This window comes from Sphaeramia orbicularis, chromosome 9 (genome assembly GCF_902148855.1).
Source record: "Sphaeramia orbicularis chromosome 9, fSphaOr1.1, whole genome shotgun sequence".
Lineage (NCBI taxonomy): Eukaryota > Metazoa > Chordata > Actinopteri > Kurtiformes > Apogonidae > Sphaeramia > Sphaeramia orbicularis.
Window position 1 is genome coordinate 25,487,028 of NC_043965.1, and position 12,885 is coordinate 25,499,912.

The following is a 12,885-nucleotide window of genomic DNA, read 5'->3' on the forward strand; positions in this document are numbered from 1 at the left end:
CTATGATGAGGGTGTGCATTAATGTACATGTGTTTTTAAATTCCACTGTTTGACAAGGTGTCTTCAGAACTTTTTAATAGACTGATAATTTATGGATTTAAGTAACTGTAATTACATCACTATGTAAGGTATTTTTGGAGATTACCAAACTGACATGTGACACTAAACTATTTCATACCTCCGTTTAATTAACCCTTTCCAGTTTCAGTTATATATTTTTTAATGTAAGAAAAAACATCATGGCCACATAATACCTTTTGCTTAATGTGTTTTCTGGGGAGTTGAGCAGTAAAAAGATGCCTTTTTCACCACTTCATTTTACCATCTTATAGCTGGAAAAGTACACACTTAACCTTAAATAACTAAACAAATTACAGCTCATGGTTTATTGCAAGGCTCTGCATGCTGAAATCTGTCATTTATGCTTACTGAGTAATGTAAACAGTGTGAGTCATCATTAATTACTAACCCAGAAAATGTCTTGTTTGTGTGTCTGTCCTTCCACTGAGAGCAAAACGTGGTCAGAATATACTTAACATGGAATTGGGACAAAGTAGGGATGTGTTTTTCCATATGAGCACTGACCAAAAGCCATAGACCACCTTAGGCTGCAATTGTCCTTATAAGTGTTCCAAGAAAACCTAATTACGACCACCTTTTCATCTCACCACAGCCTTTTTCAATTCAACATTCACTTTGTTAAGATAGGAGAGATTTACCTGGGAGCAGTTTCTTTTCAGTGCTCACGAAAACACATTTTCTTGGTTGAGGCTCTTTTGCCAGAACAGACTGTGTTTGCATTCCTATTTACATTTATTTACTCATTATCAAATTGCTTACTGTGATTTTAATTAGCTGCTAGTGTGAGTATATGTTATTTAAGGCAAATAATTAATGGCTAATCAGCCCTGAAGGTAGAGGTTGTGTTTGGTACAACAGCAGCATTAGTATACAAGACTAAGAACAGAAAGATATTCCCCCAGATCACATTTTAAAACAGGCACTGATCTAATATTAAATATAACATTACATACGGCTCATTTCAGAATTGCGGGTACATTTCACATGGAGACTGAAAACAAAAATTTGGAGTGTATTTATGTCATGAAATTTTTATATTTCATAGAATACACTTTAAATTTAACTTTTCTAGTATTTGCTGAGCTTAAACCTGTAACATTTACAACTTTTAATATGAAAAACAATGTAGTTGCAGAAAAATCTGTCAACTCTGTTGCAGACAAATTGGGTAGAATACATAAAATTAACAAATGTCCAACAATTTAAAAGATGGTTTTTCCTTAGAGATATTGTGTCTCTAAATCCATTAAGTAAATTTTTGGTCTGATTAGGTAAAAAACTTTTTGTTTTGGAGTAAAAAATATCAACACATTTAATTGACATGTTGCTGCGAGGGTGTGCATTTTCTGTAAATATACCTGTAAAAATTAATTGAATACTTTGAAATTTCATTTAGGAAGAATGGTAGTTTGGACACAGCTTGTAATAAGTTTGTTAATAACACTGGTCAACAACAAATTTATTGTTTAAATTTTTTGAGCTGATTTAGGATAATTTTGGTGTGCTGAATCCAAAAATCACATTAATTTTGTTCAATCAGGTCAACTTTCTGAACTATGCTACATATTGGCTTTTTAGCATTTTTGCTTACATTTATGTGCATTTTCACATCATGTGATACAAAATTCTTTCATATTTCTTGCAATAAATGAGTTCTGAAGATTTTACTTTTGCCAATTTATGATTAATGTTTTTTTTAATATTACAGGTGAATAAAATGGCTTCGACTAGAAGATCTTGCAAAAATAAGCCTGACGTATTCTGCCAAATCTGCGGTGAATACACCATTGTACCTAACAGGAATCCTGTTAGAAAATGATTTTTTTTCTCTTAAAACCTATTTTGGGTGAGAACTATATAAAAAATCAACTGATAAAGTCACAAAAATGTAATCAATTTTGTGAGAAGATCAGATTTTTCAAAATCAAATTAGGGAAAAAACCTGACCTGATTGAGAAAAACAGATGTCATTTTTGGATTTAGCGGTGCAAAATGGTCCTAATTCAGTTGAAAAAAACCTAGACAACTTGCAAAAAAAAATTTTTTGTAACCTAGTGTAATAAAACATATTTGATAATCATTTTTTAAAACAAAACCTGAAACAAACAGAGTTGACATTGATGTTAACAGAGTTGACATGAATAACAGAGTTGACCACCCATGGTTAAAAACAACAACAATAACATTTCTGCCTGACTCTCAAACCTTTAAAAACATTTAAAAATGTAGAAATGATTTTTGTATCTTTCCTGACACAGTTCATGATATCATATGACGCATTCACTCTTCTTTAGTTTCTTGGTATTTTTGTAATATTCTCTATCAGCACATCATGAAAAAGAGAGATCTTTGAACCTCTGCAGGAAGTTTATGTCTTCCTATTTGTTTCTGTGTGTTTGATCAAGGGGAATTGGACACACGTGACAGTCTCTGGAGGCGTTTTTGGTATTTTCTGACAGCGGTTGTTTTCTTTGTCAGCAAAATCTTTAATTTTTGAATTTCTCTATTTAATTTGGAGTTCTCCCATTTTTGTTTTCTTTGTCCTGACCTCTTTTGTCTAAAACAAACAAAAAAAAACAAAAACAAATGACATTCTAATTCAATGTAAAGTAACCCATGACTATTTTTCACCTTATGAGAACATGGCCTAAATAGCTTAGTCACACTTCTTCATCAATGAGTAATGTTTTTCAAGAAATGAGTATTTATTATTAAAGGTGCACTATACAACTACTTTGAAATCATATCATCAAACAAAGAAGATAGAGGTTTTGATAGAAAGAATAGCAAAACAGGCTTGTCTTTAGAGTTATGGTGGGCATCACAATTATGGTGAGAACAAAAAGAGAACATTGCCCATCTAGAAGTCCAAAATTCTTACCAATATCTGTTGCTAAAAAGTGCACCTTTATTTAAAGCCATGCATAAATTACAGAATGTGCCTTTAAGACACAACACACTGGACAGTTCAGTTACATACTATCACACTGACAACCCTAATAAAAAACACTTGTCTCCATCTATCTGTGACTTACTGTACAGTTACTTTATAGAATATAATTATAAACTCATAGACCCAGGTGGCCATCTAATCATGTACTAATCTAACCTGGATAGCTGTGGATCTGGACTTGGTGGTGGTTCAGTGTCTGGTTCTGGACTTGGTGGAGGTGTCATCTCTGAAAGTCTCTCCCTTCTTGCTCTGCACCTCTGCTGAACCTCTCTCCAATACCTGTGTTTCTGTCTTTGCTCCCTTTGACTCAGATCAGCCACTCTGCTTGTCTGCCCTGCATTTCTTTTTTTGTTCCATCTATCTCTGTCTTTTTGTGCATTTTCTGCTCTCCTTACAGGGTCAGCATCTCACTTTCCCTGTGTTGCCATTGCCTTTCTGCCCCTGACAGCCTCATCATCATCTACCTACAACATAAGATTCAATTTCCTTAAACTGGAAAGTTATAGCACTGATGTTCCCTTTATAGTATATGAGTCAGCAACCATAATAGATGTGAATATATGTGTGTATATTAAAAAAGTAAAATACTTCAAAATAATCAAATAAGATTAGAAGCATTTGACTCTGTAAGTCACTGTCAAATGTCTGTTATCATTAAACCATTAACAGAGTTGACAGAACAGAGTTGATATTTTCGTCCATTTTTGACCTTAACTCCATGTGCTAGATGAAAATGAGATACCACGTGGCATATCTAAAAATAAATTTTTTATAGATTTTATCATATCATTGGTTTTTAAAGGTTTCATAATTAATTCACTATGATTTAACAATAACAGAGTTGACAAGTAATGAATCTACTATTGGTGTATCCTAAACATTTTGTACAAAATAATGGGAGAAGAAAAATGATATACCTTAGTGCCTTCAACGTGTTTTCTGCCAGAGGAAGTGACATCACACTATGCAGGTCACATGTTTTTATATGAATGCTTTGGAGATTTTTATGGAGTTTTATGACAGAGATAACAGAGTTGACTGGAACGTAGAGACAGACACAAAACATAGTTATTTAATATTAAAATTTCATATAATACAGAAAATAGATATTCTGTGCAATTGATTTTAGTGATGTTATTAGAGTGAGCACAAAAAAAAAAAGAAAATTATATTAAATTATTTCATTTTAATTCAAGTTCAATGTATGAATCCTGAGGCGAAGACAGTCCATTTCGGATGGGGTGGGACTTCTTGGGCTAATATTTTTTATATACATTTTGTCAAAAATATACAAAAATCATTATTATTTGTTAAAGTTCAGTTCAACTAGTAGTATTATTAAAAACTAATTCAATAAAGATTTGTCCGGGGAGAAAAAACAAAGGATGTATCTGGGAGACGTGAAATGTACCCCCAATTCTGAAATGACCCATACATACCTTCGAGCCAATTTCATGAAGGTGTTTTAGTTTATGGTTTTGTGATATTGTCGACCAAGAAAACATTTTGCAATAACTGCTGATGATGCTGTTTAAGGAGGCTCACTATCCTGAGCCTGACTGAATCATAAGTGTGAAGTGCCACAGTTTTTTCTAGATACTTCTTTTGAAAATGTACAGATTTTTGCCTGTAAATTTTTGTTGAGTGGTAAATTTACTCCTGGAAGTGGTATTATGATCTGCTGTGTTTTATAGCCGGAAAAAGTCACAATTTCCCCAGCGGTCAAAGCAAAATTGTTCTAATTTAAGAGAGCTGAGAACTTAATAGCTTTCTGAAATGGGTACATTTAGATACTGATCTAGACTGTTAGTTCATTTCATTCTTATTCAAGTCTGTGTTTGTGAAATCAGGCCAACGGCAATGATTGTTAGATACTTCTGAGGAGGTTTTACTTTTGCTTCCAGATGTTACTTGAGCAACTGTTTTTGATTTTTTTTTTTTTTTGAGTAAATGACTGGTTACAAATGAATGTGCTTTAATATTTACCCTATAGCAAAGTTTAGACATTACATTGCAATGCTGTTGGAACTGGAAGAGGTGCATTCTTTAGTGACCTTTATCCTGATTAAGAGGTTAAACTCCATAGTTGCAAAACAAACCTTGTCTTGATAGTACATTTCAGACACAACAGAACTGAAATCTCATGCTGTAGCATTTTGTGAGCAGGTTATGCCACACTTTTCACTCTTTTTGTCTCATAACCCACAGCAACATGGGGTCTTGGTGTACAGAAATTTAATAAACAGCACATTTTAATACAAAGATAAATAAAACGACAACTTCATGACAGAGAAGTGATGGTCATGACATTTCTAAATCTATACGCTACATCAAAATGAAGGAAGAAGTTGTGGGAAGTTTTGCCTCAACAACCTACTACATTATTTAATACCACTGTAACCATCAAATGACACACAAATCTAATAAGCCTACATATGTGTTTTCTGTATTTATTGCTATTCCTAAATTTAGGACACAGTAAAATGATATAAAGGATGTTGAACAGCCCAAACATTTCTGTCCTCAGATATATGTAAAAATCAATTTCCATGAAATATGCACATCACGTTATGTATCTATTTGTTTGTTTATTTGTACTCTCAGTACTTGTACTTTATATATAATTATTGAAAATGAATGGAACTAAATGATACATGAGCTAAAATTACATTTGCACTGCCTAAGTCAACTTTTTCATGGTGATAAAGTAACTGTCAATTTGTGGAGAAGTTGCTTCCAGTTTAATTGAACAGAAATCCTTACACAGGAACAGTTACACACTTTATCAGCTCTGTTATCATAAGAGATACAGGTCAAATCAATGGTCTGACGTAAACTCTGAGCAGCTAGTTTACTTTCTGTTCTGAAGTCTGGAATGTATTGATGAAGCAGATTCCAGTGGGACTGCTGGGATGCTTTTATACTGGGTTTTTCCTGTACAAACTAAATAACAAGCACCCAGTAAGACTAGATTGAGCAATTCTTGAGTGGTGAGTAAATCACTAAAATGACTGTTACATTATTGAATTTAATATAATTTAATTTGTAGAGCCCAATATCACTGCAAGGTTGTCTCACAGGACTTTACAGAATTTGTTGAATATAAAAATAACAGTCAACAGTATTATCAACACCATATTTTGGTTGATGAACCCAAGGGCCCACAGTGTGTACAAGTTACCCATAATTCGGCGTTCTTAAATGGAAAACACCCTAGCCAGTAACAACTATCCATAAAATACACTTTAGAACATGTTAAAAAATATGCATTTTATAGTAATGCCTGCAGTCTGCTTTGGAACTGCCAAACCTTTTGATTTTATTACTCTGCAATGTCTCTGTGTTCATTTTACACTGTTATGAAAAGGTGAGGCATTGTAGCTTTAAATGGTTCTGGTGAAGCTTTGCGCAAGCCTTTTCTGTATCAAACTCCTGCTTGAATGAGCTGTTTCATCATATTTAGTTTTGCGACAGCACCAGATAAATCCTACCAGTAATATAAGCAGGCTTTGGCTGAGCAGATTTGTTGGTTTGCATCGATATCTAATAATGACTTCCAGTGTGTTCTTTTTTCAATAACTAGCAGTGAGTTAAATTTCATCTGACAGGGCGGCTCTACTGAATGTGGCCCTTGATCACAAAGGTCAGGGGTCAATGAATGGCTCATTTTTAGGACTATATGAGTTTTACTCCATTCAAATGAGCTGAACATTTAGATATCTCTCTATCAGGGAGCAAATAGCTGGCATTTCATGACCCTAATGTCAGGAAGTACTTCTTGACAGTGACACTTACAGTTACACTACTCCTGGCTGTGTGTGGTGTTGATTCTCAAGTTTCAGTCGTCAAACGTCAAATACATACGTCAATGTTCAGACTAACTGCAGCAGCTGTGTAGTAGTACCATCACACAGGCTCTGTCAAAGGTCTATATTTAGCTTTGAATGGTAGGGGGTTAGTTGAGATCACTCTTCCACAGCCTTGAATGGGCAACACCACTTACCACTGCACCAGTGTTGCAGTATTCAGACCACTGCAACCAAAGTAAACTGAGCCTAAATATTCTTGTGGAGCACTGCACCACAAATACAAACTTTGCTGAATTTTTGAGTCAGATAGTGTGAGCAAATAAAGCACTGCCACTTGAACCACCTTTAGATCTTTAGGGCTGTTGTTATCAGATCAAGGTTAATGACTGTTTTACCACATATCAGAAAAGGACACTCAGATTTCTTCTCATAACAAAAAGCTCAGATGGCATCTGATTCCTGCATTCTGGCTCCAAATGAGACCAAACAAAGCACCATGGACACCAACGCAGAACATGACGATCACACATTGTTTTGGGGGAGATAACATGACCTTATGTGCTGGGTATCTTCTCACAGTCTCTGTGGGCAGGGCACTGCAGAGTTGTCACAGTGAGAAGGGCAGACCCAGGTCAGCTGTTTGGCTGACTTCACTGAGATTTTCGAGTAAGGATTGAGTGACAGCTGATGCAATATTAGCAGGATCTTGCTGATGCTCTACTGTACTTTAGAAAGGAAGTGAAATTAAAAGCCTCATGTTGCAGAGTCATCACAGGATAGTTTTCTTTTCCTAACAGCTCATCTCAGTTTGTACCATTTTTCTTTTAATAGGTAACTACTTTAAATAATTATTCCTGAAACTTTGCTCATTTAATGCAATATGTCTAAACAGGTGTGAAAAATGTGTTATAGCATCTTTTTGTTCTGTGTTCTAAACGATTACTAAGGGTACCCATGTTTTAAAAATGACAGTTGTAACAGTGGCCTTATCTATCAAATGTGAACAAATTTTAGCATGAACTTTCCTGCTCATTTTCAACTATCATTCAATTACTGGTTGGTTTTATTTATTTTTTATGTGACTGACTGCCATCTATATTATAAAAGGGATGTGGACTCAGTGTGTCTTGGGTATTGCACAAAATCCAGAAAGAACTGACTGCTGCAGTTTGGCATTGAGACTAGCATTGAGACTAGTGAAAACGGCAAGTTGATAGGACCAGTATTTTGGGAGATATTAATAATTTTGGAATACAGTAGCCTTATAGAGAGCCTTACTTGCCCAGAATCATAGAATTATCAGTAAAGTGGGTTACCTAGCAACAGATAAACAATAGGGCCAAGTTGCCGTGGTGTCAGATTTCATGTGCAGAAATAGGCATTCCAGCTGAGAGGTTATTCAACTGAAAATGCTAGTGGAATTTACGAAGAAAGTAAAAGAATGAACTGGATCAGAGCATCTAGAACCCGTGGTTCCCCACAGATCAACGTGCTAGAGATAAATAATTTCCATGATTAATATAGTCAAATTAGTAACTAAAACAAATATTATGAGGTGATCACAGCTTAATCTTCTAAACAGTGGTGAGAAAAGGAATATAAACCCTTTGGGGTCAGCCTGTTATCTACATGATTTCAAAATAAATTTTGATCTGATCTGCAGCTTTGTCACAAGTGTAGACAAACACAATATTCTTAACCTAATACCACACAAACAATTATAATATTTCATGTCTTTATTGAACACAGCTATTAAACATTCATGGTGCTGCTGGAAAATGATGCTCACACCAGTGACATAGATGTAGATCATCAGAAAACCAATTCATGCAGAAAACAATACATTTTCAGAGGGTTCACAAGCTTTATCTTGTGTCCATGTGCGTTAACTATAACATACTCTCTTATATGGATATCAAATAAGTGTATTTAGTTGGATCCTGTTTGATTCCCTTTAATCAGTAAAACAAACAGAATATACTTATACTGATATATCCGTTTTGAAAGTTTAATGAAATACTTTAATTGCAAATTGATTTAACGACCCAAATAAAATCTCATGCGACCTCTCTGTGGGCCCTGACCCAATCTTTGGGAATGGATGTGTTAGGAGCATGTACAACCAATACCTCTGAGATCATGTATTTTGAAACTGTGTGGTTTATTTGATTTGGGTGTGGTGAGTAACGATAGCTTCATCGTAATAACAGTCTGCACTGATGTGACAGGTAGGTGCATCTGATTACAAATATACCTTGAGTCAACGTGCCTCATTTCCAAACAGCCTGTTATGTAATTGTTTTCCCAGTAGCTCCTCAAAGCTTTATACAGAATGAAACTTGAGCAGGTAATAAATTGGAATCAGACCCAACATTGTGCCCAACATGGTCTGAATTCCATTGTGTGTTATGAAACATGTCTCTGATATTGCTTTATCTGACTATGAAATATGCTGAACAAAGCTGAGTGAAAATCAGATTGACTTACTGGTCCTATTGTGAGCACCAACATGTGTTTTTACATATAAAACTAGTTTTAACAGGGTTTACACAGCCATGAAAAAGTCAAAAACTACACATTTTTCTTTGGTAAAATCACTGAATTCATTTTGATGTAAAGAAATTCACAAATCAAGACTGTTTACATTAAGGGAAGGACAAAGAGGATTTTTTTTCCTTTTTTTTTTCTTTTAATGAGGAGAGCTAGTTTTCCTTGTAGCATATTTTCATAAGTTTGGATCTGTTTAAATATTTTGAAAACCTGCCAGTACTGATGTCAAGACACAATTCTGGTTTTCTGATTTAACAGATAACAGATGTCTTCGTCTCTTAAAAAGCCTATTTCCTAATCTTATTATGGTATCTTTTCTTTACACAAATATTAAGGTCAGCAGAGATTTTGAGTTTTTTCATCTCATATCTTTACATCCATACGTCATAGAGGGAAAGTGTGGATGTGGTATTCATAGCATAATAGTTAAATGCTTGCCTGACTGTAACCTCACACTGTAGCAGAGCTGTGCCTGCCTGCACGATGTTCATAAGAACTTTAAAGGACCATGAAAGTAAACTGACATACACATATGGGTCTCACCAGTTTTACCACATTTTGTGGAGCAAGAATACTTTTGTGTACTGATAACACAAATTAAACCATGCATTACTGGTCAGTTCAGTTTTCCCTGATGCACAAATCCAGTGCCTGATTTGTCCCCAGTGTCGGTAAAATAAAGGCCAACAACAGCCTGCTTTTGGGAATATGTTAAGTGAATGTGATATAATAGAGAATGGAAAAGGTTGCTTTTTAATTTTCAGATGGCAAATAGTTGAGTACAAATCTGTCACTTCATTGAAAAAGTGTGAAGCAGTAGAAATCCTGAAAAATTACAAATATGTACAAAAATGCACATACATGTATGGACATGTGAGCCTCTGCATGTTTGCACAAATGTGAGAGACAAACAGACCATTATGTTTCATATATACTCAAAACTCACCATTTAACTGAAAGGATGCTTTTAGATTAGAGTATGCAGTACCATTGTTTTCATTACTTACGTATTGTGTGCTTTATCAATAAAATGTACTATTGAAATAATATAAAAATTTTAGTGCAAAACACATGACCATAATAATGTCCAACAAGAAACTGAAATGTGTGACACATTTACTGTCACGTAAAGCAATATATCGATAATAGGCATTATCTGTTTACCAATGTACTTCACAGTATGTGATTTCATAGCCTTTCTTTTCTGTGGATACATGGCAAAACATTACAAAAAGAAGAAAAAGCCCACCTATATAATGCATTATGTAATACTGTATAATTAGTGTGAACTAAGAGGGGAAGGTGTGAAGGTGACACATGTGATTGGTTAACTTTCAGCCAATTGACGAATGATGAAATCTGAGATAATCTGGTAAGTGACAGAATAGGTGATACAGGAATGTACTGGTGTTCATTGCATCGCCTGCAGTAAACTTCAGTCACATGCTGAGTGTAGAATGAACTGCTGGAGAAAGGCGTCGACAACTTCAGGAGGAGTGTCTCTGATCCACCAATAGCAGAACAGAGCCTGCTCCTTCCTGACATGGCTTTGCATAACGCTGTACAAACTTGGGGACCATGTGGTTTGAAAATGAATTTGACGTATTATCAGGCATAAATGAAAACAAAGAATGACTCTTTGGTGATGTGGCTCAACAACATGTCTATCCCTTTATCAAGTCAAATTTGGGTTCTTTCCAGTGAAACTTTCTGTGTCATGTGAAAAAGATCAGTTTGATGGGGCACAAGCATGTAAAACTATGTAGGTTAAAATAATATGTGATTTTTTCTTTTGGTGAATTTGGAAGGAAAGATGCTAATTGATGAAACTAGTGAAGATGTATTACTGTAATCTCAAAAGCTGAGCCACAAGAAAAGCAAGAAGCAAAGTTATCCTTTGAAAAACACACTTGCATAATCTCTTGGTACAATGTTTAACTGCCCTTTAAAACTGGAAACTCTTGGAACCTTTTACTGCAGACTAGTTAAGGCAGACAGACTTATGTTGCTGTGATGCTTTATGGATCCTGTGGATTCCATGCTTGCTGGTTGAAACTCATACTGCTTGTTTCTGGTGAAAAAAAAAAAAAAAAGCCAACAAGTCCCTCATGGTTGGAGGTTGGGTAGATCTAAGGGTGACAAATCAAAGAAACCTTTCCTGATTGTTAAATGAAAAAAGTCAAATCAGGCTAATATCAACAGTAGAGGAAAGAAGAAGAAAATGTAAATCATGACGTCTAACTTTTTCTGTATTATTATGTAAAAGTTTGTAATGTAAAGCCTTCAATACCTTTAATTGTTAGGATAATAATGAGTATTGAAACTGTTTTGTCACTTGATACTAAATCTCAATACCCAAGAGTAAATGAGTCAGGGTATCTGGCATGTAACTATGACTTTCATACATTTTTATTTTCAGGCTATGCTAAGACAACTTTGAGTTGTGGTGAACAAGTGTATTTTTTATGATATTGGGATTTTAGTAGTTTATTAAATAGTGTTTACTAGGCCTTGCCTCTAAAAAACTTTATTTGCTTTATGTTTGCTGAAACAATAAACTGTTTAAGGAAAGGGTTTTATATTATTGCTGTTAAATTTCTACCAAATAAAGGAAATGGTAGAAAAACAAGCATTCATCCCTATAAGGAACACATTGTATTCAACACTATTTAAGCTCTGACCTTCAAAGACCTAAACAGCCACCAGCTACCAAAAGCATCTACTGATCTAAAATGTTTAATAACTATTTCAGCACTAATCCTATCAATACATTTTAATGATTCATGTAAAATACAGTTTCTCAGCTTTTCATGGTCATCACATATGACCCATTTGGATGTTCAGAGGTTCCATAGTTACCATGGAAACACAGTCATCTTCTACAACATTGATTCACCCGTAAAAACCCATGGAGTTTAATAAATGACAGTGGATGGACACACTTCTTTTTATGTTCTTATGTATGTTCTTGATATGTTCTGCTGAAAAGTTGTTTTTCAGTTTTCTCTGTTCTGATGGAATAACCTATGAATTTACCTTGACCCTTTAAGAACATCTACATGTTAAGTAAATGAAAGAAAATACCAAATTTTCACTGAAAAATACAAAATGTCTATAATATTGTAATAAATGGTGGTACATCACTAAGATTTGATGCAGAGAAAAATTAATTTAGAAATCACCATAGAATTAGTTCTTGATCTTCAAGGGTTGAACAAAATTAAGAGTTTGCAATTTACCTTAAGAAAAGTTTAAGTTTGAGCAAAATGTCCAAAAAGTAGTACCTCGCATGTAAAACTCTGGAATAATTATGCCATCTCAGTAGGAGAAAGTCTTCTTTTTAAAATGAACCTTGGGAATGAGAATCAGGGACAGGCCCTCACAGAAGAAACATGGATTTATACTGCCATCTGCTGAATGCAAGAAAGGAAAACCTTTCAGGTAAGCCCTTATGCATCTGGCTATATTACACTGATTGCATTAAAGTTCATT